The 16,812-nt window shown below is 33.6% G+C and overlaps 1 protein-coding gene across 14 annotated transcripts in view; it reads left to right on the top strand.

The window, feature by feature from the left end:
- The window catches only part of LOC142977085 (uncharacterized protein CG43867), a 353,930-nt gene that overhangs the window by 169,328 nt on the left and 167,790 nt on the right, over window positions 1-16,812 (top strand). The window lies entirely within an intron of this gene.

Raw genomic sequence — 16,812 nt, 5'->3', positions numbered from 1 at the left:
AATCTAAAACCACTCAATTTAAGTTAAAGACAAAAGAGCATCTAATAACCAAATAAAGCAACTATGAAAAACAAACGTAATGCAAATCGAGCTTTGTTTGAATCTATCATCTCTCTCACTGCAAGTTCGTGTATTAAAATTTCAAATACCTATAAAGTAAGAGGTAAACTGAACAGAAACAGCACATTTGTTCAGTCCATTTGACCACGCGAACAACGACCAACTTTAATACGTTTGTTTTACGTAAACACGTTATGACCTGATATCGTACAATTGCATTTAAACTTTGCCATTTCCACCGATGTGTTGCCATCCTAGTTTGTTATGCAATATTTTGTTACTATGATATTGAACGAGACTAAAGGACCATATTTTGTGTTTATAAGCAAACGTAATTCTAAGTATTGAGAATAAGCTAGCTTTCGCTAACGAATTCGTTTGCGTGAAAAGGTTTCCCTGCGTAAAGTGTGTTCTGAGTTAATCCAGGTTAGAAACTATTTGTGTACAGGTTGATCATTGCTTGAATGGAAAGAAATGGGCATGTTTAAAGTCAACTATAATATTTCAAATGATAGTTTTTCAACGGTGAAGTTTGCTTCCAAATTTTCCTAAAGAAGCCTTCTACGATGCCAAATTTCAAATCCAATCGGCACAAGCCGAACAAATGAGTCAAACCGGCTCTGTTTTTCGATAAAAACTGCTGTCTGTCGAACCAAATATGTGCGTTCTATCCACATATCTAAACTTAAACATTTATTATATTAGTAGGATAAAGACCTGGCAATTACAAGTTTAATGCCTTCATTCCACCGGCCGCTGTGAGGCAGACTGCAGACGCCATTACATAAAACGGCACATAATTAACAACTTAACCTGTCAAAGGGTGAAGAGGATATCCAATTACAAGGTGGAAAGTGTAAAGTGCCACTCTAAGATGTTCTTGTTTAAATTCATAGTGTCGCTAAGAAATGATACTGTTTTAAAATTGTAGTTTTCTGTTTTGGAATGCTATTTGTATCAAATGTAGGAGAGGTCTTCTTCCAAAGTAGATAAAGGGTGGAATCTGACGTCAACGGCAAAAAAAGTCTATCATTTTAACAAAATAAACAATAAATTCTTCCAAAGAAATCAACTTCAAAGTAAAATTGTACTATAGATAGATTGGCTTTGTTGTTAAACGAATGTATAATTTACCGAATTTTAAAGGCAATGGCCTCCTTTCTTTGTTTCCTAATCTGTTTGTCCTGTACCATAATCCGCCACGAATTTTCTTATACAAAAATATAATTATTATCTGCGACATACGTTTATATCACTACTTAGTAAAGAGCAGTAATATTTCATTTATTCAAATCCCCCACGATAACATAGTTAGTCAGAATTAATTATTAAAAGCAAGTGCGCTACGAAAATGTCGCCAGTCTGACATTTTGACTAATTTGTTTGTACAATGACATGCACAAAGACATAATGGATATAAAAAAACAATGTCGCAATGCGGGAAAATACAAACTCAATGAGAGCAGATTTTAGTGTTTTGTTTAAAGACCTATATAGGCAAATAGGTACGTAAAAATACTTTAGTGTCGTCATCAATTGGTCTTAAGTTTCTCTTTAATTCCTGATAGGTATTTGGAAAGGGCGACATCGTTTATAGATATTTCCTTAGGATCTTAGGACTGTCTTTTAATTGCTTCTCGAACATAAATAGGGCCCTTAGACTGCCTTTTGTTTGTTTCTAGAATTGCTTCTAGAACATAAAGGAAAAGAATGAGAGTAACCCTGGGCTTTGTTTTTTTTAGTCGTCAATAGCCAGTATTCAATAGTCACCGGGAGCAAAGACAAAAAAGATTCGTTATGCCTACTAGGACCGCAGGATTTGCTACTAATAGCAGCCCTGATTTCAAATATTTTCTTCTTCTTTGTCTTTTGTGATGGTCCAAAATTCCTATTCCCTTTTTCATTTCAAAGCTTGGTGTGTTTCCCATTTTCTCACCATAATGTAAGACAATTTGTGACCCAGCTATACAAACACAGGGCTGAAAAGGGTAAATCGCCCTCAAAAAATAGGTTACAGTGACATATAAATATCGTGGGTGTTTCACAAAAACATCGGGCCGTTTACATGATCGTCGATATTTTAGCTGTGTCCGCACAAACACGTGTTTGCAACGCGATTTATCATGGCACAAATATCAATAACTTGGTCTTACGAGGTCGACAGATACTAATGGCGTCGGCTGTACTTAGAGATGTAGGCGCGGAATTAGGTACAATACTGCTTAGTTCTGTATCCTTTTTGGTGGATGTGATGTTGGGTTATATATTGCTTTTATTGCTATTCATAGCTCAATGTGTCTTGTCAGGCTTGTTCTAAAAACTAATTTTGTATTTGTGCTTGTCTAACATAAACTTAGGAATATAATAAAAACAAAGAAATATAATATGAGTAGTTTAAATTAAACTTTAGCCCTAGATTTATCGGTAAACAAAATGTTTGTGATAGATTGTTGTTCTGTTAAGAAATCAAATCCTTTTTTTGAAGAACTGCGCAAACAGTTTTTCATTTGTATAAAAAGCCTAAACTACCGGTATTTATACAACAAGATCAGATACATTCGATATTTTACCTAACTTGGTTAGGCTACAATAGTTTGCATAACTTAATCATTGTTTAAACCGCTTTAGCGTTATCTCTGATGATATGTATATGAACTTTGTTCTGACACTTTCACTGAGATGAAACTTAATGATTTATACTTGTTGTCTTGTTTGAACTAGACAGAGATTTATATGATATTTATATATACAGAGATTTATATACATATATAGAGCAGAAATGTTTGTATGTGTATTCAAAATCGCACAATACATTGAAGTTCTGTCATTCATTTGATGTTGCTAATGACCCTGACAATGACTCTAATATACTTATATTAGAGTCATTGTAGAATCAAGGGAAAAGCAAAATCTAGGTTGTCGTGTTTGCAAGTATTTTTTTTATTCTGTGTTAGATTTTTCCATAGTCTATTCATCTAGTCGCCAACCTGCACTAGGACAGCTCATTCGCTTGTTAAACTCAAGTCAACCCCTCATTCATTTGGAAGAAGACCATTGAGAGTCAGTAGTGGGCTTGTAATGGGTAAAAAACAGATTCGTTCAGTTCAAAAAGGCTTATTAAAATGACACCTTCTTTAGGGTTCTATTAAGCATAATGATTTTCATATGAATCAAAGAAAAGAACAAAAACCAAAATGTTTTCTATACCCAACCACACGATGCATAGAATTGACAAATGCACGGGACATATACTTACAAATTCATCCGTAACCCGTTGTCACATGTCTCAACGAAGCGTAATCCTCGCCGAGTAAATACGGTCTTTGTCTAAATAACAAGAATCACAAACATACTGACCACTACATACACATATATACATATACAAACAGCTGTAAGTAAACTCTTGAGTCCCGGCTCCCCTCACTAATGCATCTCAAGGAATACACACTTAATCACAACTGAGATTTACCTCGTAGGGACGGTGTAGGGGTCCCATTGTGACTTGGTTTTAAGGATTTCTTATTGAGAATTGTTGTGATATTAATAGAATTTATGATGTTAACTATTTTGGACTTGTTTTGATAGTTATAGAACATTAAATTCCGTTTCTATTGTGTCTAGATTGGGAAAATTATCGTGTCGATTTCCCATTGCCTTTTCATGCCCACTGCCGAGTTATTTTTGTTTTATATAATAACCTCAGCGCACAGTATAAAACTAAAGCTGTAAACATTGTAATTACACACATCAGATTTGAATCTAACTACAAACTGCAAATGAAACCAAAATTAGTTTCTAAAATGCACAGAAAGCGTTACAACTGAAATGTTCGAACTCATTTAAAATGCAATCAACATGTCGGTCGCAGTTTAATTTACAACAAAACAATGTTCCAGCCTCGTATATTAGTGATAGAATATTAATTCATACACAAAGCGAAATGAAATTCGTCTAATTTACGAAACAATGGAAACATCATTAGTGTTAGATAATTGCTATTTTGAAACAGAGAAAAGCTATTAAGCATTATGAATCAAATGAAATAATGGGATCTATTAAACTGATTATTATTTTGATATTGGAGGTCTAATTATGGAAAAGCATGTAGGCTTCTATTTACCATGTGGTGAACTGATTTTGGTCTCGACTATGGTGGCTTTAAGGATGAAGCCGTAAGCTGGGGTACACCGCGTCTTATGGTTTTATTTGTTTCCATTTTTTTCGAATCGTTTAATGAATAGCAACGGTTTTCGCAATGGTATAGCATTGTGTTTTACTAAATTATGAAGTGTGTCAAATTACACAGGCAGTATTCGTGGCGCCGTGGGAGAAAAAATATTTTATTTTACCACTGTGTCTACGATTCGAAGGTACATTAGTTGATCTTTCGTCGAGTTGTCGGCTTGAGGCTATTATAATTATCAATACCCCCGAATTATCTGGAAGACCAAAAGACCCCGCTAAAGGAAGCAAGATAATAATCCTTCGTCACTCCATCAAATGTCAAAGCCTTTAACTCGGCTTAACAAAATCTTAGTTAATAAACCCCTCACCTCGAATACAGTTTATTTGCAAACATACGGTCGTAAATCCTCCCTGTAGGGTATATCTCATTACGAAGTTTGGTCAGTTAACGTCCCCGTTACCTCCTTGTTATAAGTTCAACTATTTACTTGTTCGCTTCTTGTTGCCGAGGATTTTTCTGTTACTTGAGAGTATTGGTTAGTTAATTTGGACATAAATACGGAGAGTTGATGTGGTGTTTTGGTTATAAAAATGGTGGGTGGATATTTGATTTCTGACATAATTTTTTATGTTTAAGAAAGCATTTGCAATATTGTGACGGAACATAAAGATAAAAATGGGTCTGGGAGTAAAATTTTTAAATTAGAACTTCTAAACATTCGGTTTGAATATTTCTTATATAATATAATATGGGAATTAGCGCGAACACGTATTTTACCTTCAAAACTACTTTGAACTTTTAATTTAATTTTACGAGCGATATATTCTCTTTCTGTTGGATAAACATAGCATTATAACTCTGAATAATTTGATAAAACAGTTCAACACGTAAACAAACCTGTCATACATTGTCTCTAATACTCATAAAGGGAACTCCCATCTCAATAGTAACAGTTTAGAACAATAACCGTTCGATTCAAACGGTTAACGAATCGCAACAGGTACCAAAGGCCCTCCACGGCTTTCATTAACCACTTCGAACATATGAACCATTGAAAACTGACCGGCAACTCAACTACCTCAAATAACTGCTTTATTCGACCTTAAAATACCAAAAACTTCAAGTTAATTTGTACTTTATTTTCTAGTAAATAAGGTTGATTATGCAGTGTGTTTGGTCTTTGTGAAGTCAAAATGAAGGGTAGATCAGAACATTCCTGTAATGTATTGTTCGATATGAGTTCTCTCATGCTTATATGGAGTTTTGTTACGTTGCTACCTTTGTGTGTTGTGCAGTTTTCCGTTGCGATTTTTCTTTGTTGTTTGATGGTTGGGAATTTAGTATTTATTCTACGATACAAAAATATTATTCAGGTGATTGTGATTTTATATTTTTGTATTTATTTGTCTTAACTGTGCTCGATAAAGAAGATTCTAATGTTGTATCTGTTGTATCAAGTTTACTATTCCAGTATTTATCATGCCCGCTGATGGATAGATTATTCCTTTGATAAAGAGCAATATAATAAATAATTTAACCCATTAATGTCCTACTGCTGGGCAAGGGTCTTCTCTTGGAATGACGTAGTGGTTCCTTGAGTCCACCACGCAAGAGCAATATTATATACGAAAAGCGCGGAGGTGAAAAGATTAGTAAAATATACACCTAACTTTAAGTATGAACCACTGCAGTCAAGATCAACCCGTTTTCATTCAGCATATAAAATTGACAAATTGAATTCACAAAGATCACCATTTGCAGTTCCGCTAACTATAAAGTTACTGACGAATAAAGATGGAATATGCAATAAACTTTCATCTTTATCTAACATTTTATATTTTATATTACACAATTTGAAATAATATTCAACTGCTACTTTGTAGTATGAAGTTAACGATACTTTGTGTAGAAGATATTTGACCAAACAATATCATAGACTGTTTACGGATGCTACACATTGTATGTGGATTTTTAAAGTTAATATTAGGTCGGGGAAAAAGTCTTTTCGTATTATAGTATGTATGAACTTGTAATAAAATCTTTTCTCTACACAAAAAGGCTCGATATTTGGATACCTCACGAGCTCACTTAAAGAAACCCAATGAACCGTGTACTCATTTGTGATTCTTGAAGCCAAAGAGATTTTATTACGAGTTCATACATAGTATAATGCGAAAAGACTTTCTCCCCGACATAATATATTATTATGATCAATAAAATAAATATATGCAAGGTTCTGTCTCTGTGTCCAATAAATTGAGTTAACTAATCATTCGATTGACTACCTTTGTGAGCAGCGCAAGCATGGGCTTTTGACTAATACGACCGGCAAAATCATAATAATATGATTTTTTCAAGTGAATTCACGTCGCAAGCGACGAAGACTAAATATAAATTGTAGACCTTATTTTTCTAATGGTTTGCGAGCATAGTTAAGTTGGATTCCGATGAAACGAGTCTACCGATTAAAATTTGATTTAAAATAAATTCTTCCATTTTATAAACGTCAATACTCTTCAAATTCATTCGTCTGCGAATGATACATTCTCTGAACTACAATTATAAATCCGTTTCAAACTAACTTTCGACTTTTGACGTCGAATCGAAAATTCCAAATTCCAAAGCGTGCCGAGCACTTGAAGAAACTTATTCACAAAATATTATTACAGATGTTTCAAACGTAAAGAATTCGTAAAATAGCAATTCAAGTTTTCTAATTTCGTTGGAAACGCAACGTGAAACGTAACAAATTTAATTACCACGGGTCGCGGGTAATTTTTGTGCGATGGCAACGACAGGTCGGGGTGACCAGTCTTAAAAATTAACGACGATCTCTATTGAATTAATTTGTTGACAAACAATGGGGGAAATTGAGAAGGTTATAAAAGAATAATGGACAGAATGTTTTACAATAAATATCTTGTTAATATTATTATTTTAAAGAGTTGCAATAACTTGAGATTAAACTTTATCCATTGACAAGATTTATATAGCTTTGCATTCAGCTGAATATTATTATTAACGAAAGATAATGATCGATTTCACTTCATTACATCTTATTTTCTTCCCAACAATCAACATTAAAATAAAGAAAAAAATCTCGAATTTCACAAAAATATGTCCCATAAACATTCCCACCCACAATTTCACGTGAAAAAGGAATCTGGAAATCAACATGCGTCACTGCATCGCGCCATCGCTTTTCCTTTCGCTCGAGTAATGCGAAAAATATGTCGAATCCAGGGCCCAGCATCCATCATAAATCATAGCGAGCCTTGCCTTGTAGAATGCGTTCGCTGGGCCACACTTAATCCGACCCTGTAGACTCATTGTACGAGTGTATAGCCGAGATTGTTCGGAATTTTGCGGGCCCATTGTCCGAGGTGAGAATGAAATGGCAAATTCTGAAATTTTACTTGTTTTGACTCGATGGAAGTGTTTAAGATGATACGCTGATTTTGCAACTATGTTAAATTTATATAAATTGCGATATTTTAACTGATAAGTCCATGCTTACACTTTTTCTCTCTTACTAAGTATATGTTTGGTTCGGCAAGTAAAAGACTGAGCGAAAAAATAATATATTGGTAAAAGTAATATCTAATTTCATTGTTATTTAGTCCACGTTTCTCATGATCAGTAACTTACATAAAGTATATATATTCGCTTAGCCTTTGTTCCAAACTATGTTGGAGTCGGCTTCCAGTCTCACCGGATGCAGCTGAATACCAGTGTTTTACATGGAGCGACTGACTCTCAATATATCTCCGATAACTTGAATTTGATTTCTCCGCGAAAAATCGGAGCCGGGCTCAAGAATTTATTAATATAATCTATAGAAATATAAGTACTCGCAAAAAAGGTATTTCGTGAACATTTCACATTATTGGATATTCTCTATTGCTCTTAGCAGATGGGATTTACTTAGATAATAATATCAAATAACTTAGTACCCATGTTATTGTAATATTCAGAATTCTATTCATTGTTTGATGTTGAAATAACATTATTATTAAGCAGACAAAACTCTTTTTATATAAAGTATTTTTCGTATCTTCTTTAATACGCATTTTCATAATATTAAGAATAAACGAAATTCAAATTTTGTCCCCATAAAACCGCTTAACATCCCCATAGTTTTTCCGCGCCATTCAGAATGAATTGCACGAACATTTCCATACAATTCATACGAACATTCAAAAATTCCGTCTACATCTTATGTTAACACCATCATAAAATAAACTCTCGTTTACAGTCCAAAAAATAACATTGTACACACAACATATCTTGTACAACATTTATTGGAGGTACCACCTTCAAAACCGACCATTTTATCACGAGCTCCCACCCTCTTCCCTTAAATCCTTTTGAGAACTGAAAGGTGTATTTGTTAAGAAATCGGGAGGTCATCTTAAACTGGTGGTGTTGTCTCAAAAGCAGTATCATAAGTTACCATCAAACGCCCTCGCGTACTTAGAATAAATTTTCAATACTGTGGTACACGGATCGTTAGTTCTATTCAAAGGTTTTTGGTAAGCCGTGTCTCCGTCGTGTTTTGTGCGAAACATTCAACAAAAAACATTCAACTTTAATGTTTAACAAACACGATGGGTCAATAAACTTCTTTGAATTTAGGATACTTTATGCTCGAAAGAATTATGGTCCTTTTTATGGAAGCTGGAAAACAAAAGTCGCAAAAACGTGTAGGTAGACTTTGCAAAAAATCTTAGCGTAAGTACTTATTTATTACTTGGACATAATGTATTTCAGCCAACAGACCTTTGATCTTTGATATTTATTATGAAAGGCCCAATAGTAGATCGAAATGATTCTTGATTTTGTACGCCTGAAAATAGGCAAGGGTAATTTAAAAACTACTTATTTTGAAGTTTAGGAACACAAAACATTTGTGTACATGTTGATGTTGAATGTTTTACAAAAACACGCGTATATTCAATCCTATATACGCACAATGCAGTGTGAGTTTTCACAAAACTTTTTGTTCCTAATGTCTTTTTAATACTTTATTTAGCCTACTCTCAGAAGAGTAGTAACTCTTATGATTGATTGTGTAGACAGGATTGGAATGGTTATACGTATGGCTGATCACTTATTGATAACGTTTGGGAGTTTAAACGATATTGGGGTGTAATGTGGCTTAACGTGATGCTGATGAAGTAAATGGATCGTGAAATATAGGCTTTTGTTAGTATATAGAGCTTTAGGGACTTGCTTGTGATGTATTTTATTGAAATTATATTTGAATGAACTTTATTTTTTAACAGATATAGGTAAAGCCTAATATTTTATTATTTTATGAGTAAACCTATGTCAATTTATCTATATAAGTATGTATTTAGAAGTATATAAGTATGTTTATCAGTTATTTGGTTACCATAGTACAAGCTCTGCTTAGTTTGGAATCAAATGACCGTGTGTGAGTTGTCCAATGATATTTATGTATTTATTTTACCTAATATCCCTCTAATATTAAAAATGGGACTTGTTACTAACGTAATGGGATTTGTTACTCTTTCACGAAAAAACTACCTGACGAATTTGGTTGAAATTTAGTACACAGATAGTTTATTACTTTAATCGACACATAAAATATTTTTTACCTCGGAAAATCTTTTCACAACTATTGGAAAGTAGCGTAAAAATAACATATCTATTATAATGCGTTCTCATGAAAACAAATTGCTCCATTTGAAATAATATATTATTGAAAATATTTTTCTTTCCTCCATACTAACTTTGAACACAAAGGTAGTTCAGATTTCTAGCTCACCCCCATAAAATATTTTCAATATTTTAAACTGTTTTCAGGATAGACTGCAGCCTAGATATTTTATTTCAAGTATAGTAGTTTGAATTATGGGAAAACAGCATTAAATAACTTTACCATAAAACTGACAAATTAAAAATTTTACTATTTCAAAAAAATCTTATTATTTACATTTTTACTGATTAATATTATTCAAAAAAATATTTACACCTAAAATAAAATGACTATTATACACCCAAAAAAAAAATCATAATTAAATATTAAAGTAAAAGCGTCATAATATAAAAAATATATTTAATAAAATTAATAAGAACCAAAAATCTCTTCAAAATTGTTTAACACCCCCATTTCCTTATGACGTCACGCCCTATCTGAGAAACAAACATTTGGCAGCAGGTGCGTTGCGACTCCGACGTAATGAGGTGTGCACATAAGATAATGTACCAAACCGATGCTACGAAGTTATGGCTAAATGGGGAACGTTCCTTACAACCGTGGCTTTTGTCTTCAAATATCTATGGGTTTTTGTCCCATTGGAAGTATATGGAGTCAATGGGATTGTGTAATGATGTATCAGACGTTTTTCTCCGTAGATTGTTTGTTGGTTGAAAATGTTTGTGATCGCTGTATTTGTGGGTTTTGTAGAGCAATATTTTTTTGTTTTGTTGCCTGCAGTTTATTGCGGTATGGGACATTGGTGTAGTACAGGCAGTTGGTCAAAAGTGTAGTAGGTGTAGGTATTGAAGTAAACTTTGATGACATAAAACTACAAGGAACTACTTAAACTTATATTTTTTCCGTTATTGCTTAATATGTTATATGTTGTACGAAAGAATGATTGCAAAAAGTAAACAATTCAACAATATTTGAATACTACTTTTGATGTAGGTATATTTATTCCCTTTTACAATTGAATTCGATTTTTTTATCACACGACAATGATAGGAAGATAATACAAAAAGTGAAACCCGTTTTTTGTATACAACCTGTCATATTTAAAATAAATGTTCAAAGACTTATTGGTAATCAGTTTATTATGCTCTTCATTTAGCTACATACCCTTTGTTTCCACCTCCAAGTAACGTACCTTACAAAAGCCATATCAGACCACAGACGAACAGACACAATTTTCAACACGTACATCGAACTAGACACGAACCACGAACACTATCAATTGAAACCTACCCACCCGTGATTTCTCCTCCATACCCTTTCATATACCTCGTAATTTACCATCTTAATATCTGACAACACATCAATTGAAAATGCACTTTACATCTATGAGATAGAGTTAATATTTGTATGACTGTTGTTGAAGTGTTAAGACGTTTTGGTAGACGATTAGTTGACTTACAATATCCGACAATTTCATATACATATGTATTAAATATGCACTTTATGTGTACGGTTTAGAGTTGATTATTGTATGACTGTTGGTGAGTGTTAAGACGTTTTGTGCGTTTGTTACTTGTCTTGCAGACTTCAATATGGTTCGGTTCGTTAGTGCATTGTTTTGTTATTAATTGTGAAGATATTAGTATCTTGTTGATATTGTGAACTGCAATCGGATAATGATCGACTGAGCGTGAACGTAATATGAAGATAGAATAGAGCTCGCTTTTATTTGTTAAACGGAAATTGCTGTGATTTTAATGATACTGTTGATATTAGTCCTATATTATAGCTTAGTTCGAAATACCTAAGAGTATGTGTGTATTTAACAGTGTAAGCGCGATTCTCTACAATGGAACCATCGAATATCGGGATTTTGACATTTAAAATGTACGGCAAAAATTGTTTCTACGACGTCCACTAGAGGCGCTGATAAGTTTTTAATTTGACATTTTTCGATAGCTATCCGTATGTGGATACTCGATAGTAGTAAAGAATCGGGCTACTGTATTTTGGGTAGTTTAACCAGATTTAGTTGTTTTGATTCAGTTGAAGGCAGTCTTTCGGAAAGTTTAATATCAAAAACAGTTGTAAGTATATTCTTGTTGAGTGTTATTTACTGTGCAATATTGTTTATAGGAATCGTGTCAGTAGTTTACGGTATTGAAAAGCACCCCTATCCCTTGTGCATTGTCCCAAACAAATGGAGTCTAAAGACTACGCCCCTATGCGTTCTCAAGCAGTGCTGCTTGAAGTCATATGTCAAGAACAATGCAAATCAAATAGGGCCAGTTTCACGATTCAAGAGTAAGTGCAGATAAACTATCTGCTAGATAAATTGACAGGAAATGTATGAAAACAATTACTGTAAAATTGTATCTGATAATCTATCTAGTACTTATCCAGGAATAGCGAAAACTAGGCTTTAGTATTGAAAAGGCAAATGGACCGTTTTTAATAACTTTTAGCATGGAGACAAAGAATCAGGATCAAACACATGTTGCATTTCAATAATAATATAATTAGACTTGAATTAAATCATACGCTTTTCAGTAATTTAGGCATAAAATAAATTGAATACACAAAATCACTCCTTTTTCCAAATGGGGTAGGCAAAGAACGCCACTTGGTACGATCCTTGCAAGCTGTCCTTGCCCCTTTTCCATCCATACATCACCGCCGGTTACGAGTACTTTGCACATAAAATAAAATAAATTAAATTAATAATCACCTCTACTGTATTATAATATATATAGTTATTTGTATAGTTCCTTAAACCACGTCTTACCCCCATATCCTAGATGTTATCGAGATGTTCATAACCACTGCATCGTAATAATGCAGCATTACATACTGCTTCAACGCTGTTTATGTACCACTGAGCAATAATGTACGCTTACTGTATGTGCGTAGTATGTAGTTATGGAGATGGCTTTGTATTGAGAGAGGTTGTTGAAACAAAGATAGCTATTGTATGTAATTTGGTACTAATGATATAGTACTTTAGAGAAAATATTCAATGTATAATAGAATACGGGAACTAACGCGAACACGCATTTTACCTTAAAATGCCTAACGTTTCGGCAAAATTAGGCATTTTAAGTTTTAATTTTATTCTATTATACATTAAACATGCAACGCGAGAGTTTAAAAGTTATGAGAAAATATTTTTCAATAACCAGGTGATAATTTTGTTTTATTTGTCGTTAATAATACATAAAACAAATCTATCACAACGAGAGAAGACCTCTTATCTACCGAAAGACAGTTATGCATCGGATATTTTCTATCTAATAGTTCACCTGACTGCTTAAATTAATTTGTAGTTGCAACTAAGGTTTTGCATTTCTAAATTAAACGCAAAAAATTAAACAGCGACGGTGATTTTAAAAGTAAGGTAGCATTGTGCTACGCATTGTCTACGAGAACGTCTACGACGAGTACTCGTACCATTAAGTCCGCCTTCGCGGTCATTCAGTGCAGTAAGGATACAGAATTTACGTAGAACCTTAAACTAAATTTCCGTCCGCTACGACAAATTAGTAAGGTCTTGTTACTTCCACGGATTATCATTAAAGGAATCTTGTACGAAATAATCATGTCTTGTTCTGTAAAGAGACGCTGAACAATCTTACCGAAGTGATTACTTAGGACCGTATGAGTACAACACTCCTCTTGAACGTCGCTTTAACAAAAGGTCCTTTTACCCAAAGTAATGTCTTTCTGGCTAATATTCGGCCACGGCAACCAGTTTCTTTGAAACTAGCCAACTACGCGAAAGCCAGTATAGGTATTATAGTATCCCAGCTCACACTACACTATACACACTAATCAGGTGCTTTCTCTATCACTAAAATAGCCCCGTGAGATGGTATTTTATATCCACTGAAAAGAGGTCACTCACAAGTCAGACACATGCGCTCAAAGAATTATAGTGCTCCGTACACTGTGTTGTTCACTTGCATGTACCAAGCACTCACTAAGACATTCTTTTATTGGTCTGAGGCGGAAGTTTACACTAAATAACTCTGAAAATCCGGGTTGAAAAACTCAGAGATATAGCTGTGACTCAAATCAAAACTCAAATCTGAGACTTTTGTACAACAGTTACATACACAGCTGATGCGGCGACGCGGCGTAACAGGAACAGCCGTTACAGGGTAGATTCTTTAAGTACTCACTAGCTAGCAGAATCACTAACTAGTGGATGAGAATCGTCTTCCGACAACCGGCTAGTTATCTATATATGTATTTTATGTGATGACCTGATCAGCGCTCCTAACGGGCGTCGAAGGTACTATTTTTGCGGTACATTTTAAACGTCAAACTCTGTATAGCCATGTGATGGCACCGACTGTAGAGTGGAGAATAGCGTTGCAGATTACTAACATCATAAAAATATTACGCCACAATACATTTACAACGAAATTCAGAGCCAATAATACTTTGGTTATGAAAAAATTAATTCGGATTGTATAGATATGAGTGGATTAACAATCGTCCTTGGCATTTGTATTTGTATTCATGAACTGACTTGTATTCGTAGAACTTCCTACTCGACGGTAAATTAGTGTTTAGTCAATCTCAAGTTATGTATTCGATATTTATATTAATGATGTTGGTTTTGTATTATTTTATATGCTGAGAAAAATAAATTGCAGGACTGTCACAAACCACTTGCGACTATATTATAAACAAAACTGAGTCGCTGTATACAAATTCCGTGTTTTGACGTCCATGATGTTCATATAAAATAGAGGAAGCCTATCACTAAACATCCCTATTGTTGTATCCGACACTTTAGTAGTCTAACCCCCGGCTTCTGAGCTACATTTAGCGATAGTTTATCTATTCAATTGCGTTAAAGCTCGTATTATTATAAAAATTATAGTTTGAATAGATAAACTACCGCTAAAATATGTGCCTCTAAAATGTGGGCGTATGTCCAGCATTTTTGATTATTTTTGTACTTTACTTTTTGTAGGTGTCACTTTCCACTCAGCTAGATGAAACAAAATTTTAAAATTCTTTGTGTCCATGGATTTTCATATATTCCAATCTAGACTAGGCCAGTGTCTTTCAAGTAAACTTATTATACATTCTGTTCTAGTTCATTTGTTAAGTAAAACAACTTCTGAAAAAGACGTAATGTACTGTTTAAGTCAAATAGTCAATTATATAGATTCATCAAATAATGTTTTAAACTATGCCTTCAATATAAATCATTCACTAAAGCTTCTGTTATATTATACCGTATTAAATCAACTAACATTAAATACGTTTATATACAGTGAGTAGGTACAAACAGCGCAATAGATCAGACTGAACACACAGATCGTTTTAACGATATCACAGCAATTTGAGTGCACACCTTTATCGTATAGTTTTATGTATTGTGAGAGAAGTGCATACGTATTGCTGCATCGTCTTCGTGAGTTTATGCTGGATATTCCAAATATTATGGGTTAAGTATTAGATAGTAAACTAAGTTTTGTTATACCTATAAAAAATGAATAATCGATCCTAAGTATGATTTTTTTCTACGCTGCTAGATTTTCAATTTTATTAGTTCCGCAAGCATGTTTGTCACTTAATCTAGCTATGACTATATAAGAGAAGTATATTAATTCGTTCGCCTCGTTATTAATTACAAAATCAACGTTCGAGAGTAAGTAAGTTTAACGAGAATCGTTGTTTATCTAATTCTACATAAATTCCTGTAGGTCATGTTAGACCTTCTAAATAATTAACGAAATAGGAGTTAACATTTAGGTTAGTCGTCCGAAATAGAAATATAATTTTGCCGTCTGCGAATCGAACATGACAAACCATTAGATTAAGACAGAAAAAAAAACTGGTTCAGTTGACGCAAAGAATAAAAATATACTAATAATATTTATATAAATATTATACTAATTGATTTTCTACACGGTATTAATATAAATATTTTGAACTAGCTAGCTCAAAACCTCCTGTCTTTATTCTACGAAATTCTCTTTGAAAAATTCACCAACGCTCCTAATATATTCAGTCGCACCACTGACCGTTCCCCAGTAGCCGTATTTATTGTCATGAAATACTTTATACCCTCGGTCAAGTGATTTCTATTCAAAACTTCTGTTTGTATTTGAGATACACATATTTGAATGTTATTGTTGAACTTATGTCTACTTGATAAGTGGGTTGAATGTCTTTAGGGACTTTAAGGGTGAATAGGTCACTTTATTTTGAGGTCAAGTTTTTTAAAGTATGGGACTATTTTTTACTTAACTACGGTCATTTAAATCGGCTGTTATTATTCTGAGGTGGAAGTGTACAGTAAATGACTCTAAAAATCCGGATTGAAACATAAAGAGAACTCGACAAGATCCAATATGAATTTAATTTTCTTATATCAATAAAATAGCACGCTTCATAGGAGACATAGATTCTTTTTTAAACAATAAAACTACATGACATACATCATGAGTCCTAAAACTGCACTCTTTAAAATTAACCTTCATTATTACCTACTGTCAATTCCATCACCAAACAAATTTTTCATAAACTATTTTCAATATCGTCCACTCACAGCACTACAAATTCCCACACATTATAAATCATTCATTAATTACAAACTAGTACAGGTTTTATCCTGAAAATGATATATGAGGGAGGTGTTATCACCTAACCCGCTAATTGCATTTCTACGGTTGAGTTATTGCCCAGCGGTGGGGCCACGGTAGCCCAGACGCAATAACCAGACACTCTTGTTTTATTCACGACTATTTTAATGGAAATATGGATATGCAGTACAGTCAAAGAGAAAACAAACAGCTCGATCACTTTTGGGTGTTTTTGTCTGTTTGTGAAAATGTGAATGGGTTGATGTGTTTTTGTCTGTCTG

The sequence above is a fragment of the Anticarsia gemmatalis genome, chromosome 12 (assembly GCF_050436995.1).
Source record: "Anticarsia gemmatalis isolate Benzon Research Colony breed Stoneville strain chromosome 12, ilAntGemm2 primary, whole genome shotgun sequence".
NCBI lineage: Eukaryota > Metazoa > Arthropoda > Insecta > Lepidoptera > Erebidae > Anticarsia > Anticarsia gemmatalis.
Note: the sequence above shows the minus strand (reverse complement) of the source record. Positions and strands in the feature narration are given on the sequence as shown.